The sequence below is a fragment of the Penaeus monodon genome, chromosome 34 (genome assembly GCF_015228065.2).
Source record: "Penaeus monodon isolate SGIC_2016 chromosome 34, NSTDA_Pmon_1, whole genome shotgun sequence".
Lineage (NCBI taxonomy): Eukaryota > Metazoa > Arthropoda > Malacostraca > Decapoda > Penaeidae > Penaeus > Penaeus monodon.
Genome location: NC_051419.1, coordinates 20237445 through 20238150, shown reverse-complemented (window position 1 = coordinate 20238150; position 706 = coordinate 20237445). Strand labels below are relative to the sequence as shown.

The 706-nt window shown below is 32.7% G+C and overlaps 1 protein-coding gene across 1 annotated transcript in view; it reads left to right on the top strand.

Moving 5' to 3' along the window:
* LOC119594635 (cytochrome P450 2L1-like) overlaps positions 1 to 706 on the top strand; it is a gene marked incomplete in the record, with an annotated part of 11417 nt that overhangs the window by 9534 nt on the left and 1177 nt on the right. The window contains 1 exon segment of the mRNA XM_037943685.1: positions 1 to 696.

Sequence of the window (706 nt, the reverse complement as noted above, 5' to 3'; positions counted from 1 at the left end):
CGCATAGCATTTGTTACGTATATAACATATTGTATGTGCATTTAATGATATACATACATAAAAGCGCAAGCCTTTAGTTCATGACCAGATCCCCGAAAGGACCCTTCAACCTGCCAGGCAAAGCTCCACGAACACCTCTGTTGGTTAATCCAGGCAACTTTACTATGAATTTGTATCTTGCATTACATTAATAGTTCCTCTTAGTAAAGTTAATTTGCTTCAATAATCGTCAGATTATAGTAAGAGATAGTGGGAATTCCCCAAAATACCCTTCAGACTAACGATGAATACAAGGTTTAATGAAGAACAAAAGCAAGAATAGTAAATAGTTTCCCCTGTGATTCCAGGGCATTGTTAGTATACATACTAGATTTAGAGTGAGTTATATATGCATATATCTTATATACTGGAAAGTATGGTGCAGATGAAGTGGCCTTAACTAGTAGTGATAATGATGGATAAATAGATCAGTAAAGAATTAATATATATACCAGCTTTTATACATCAAGTCCTCAGATGTAACAAATAATGATCTCTTGAATATGTTTGAAAAAAAAATTACTTTGTATCCTTCATCCCTTTTTAGCTATCAACATATTTATGCATCTTCTCTTTCCCTTTCTTCAATGTATTATAAATAGTTGCATATGTATGAGGGTAAGTAAAGTATAGAACATTGTAGGACTTGTAAAAGGATAAAAAAGTG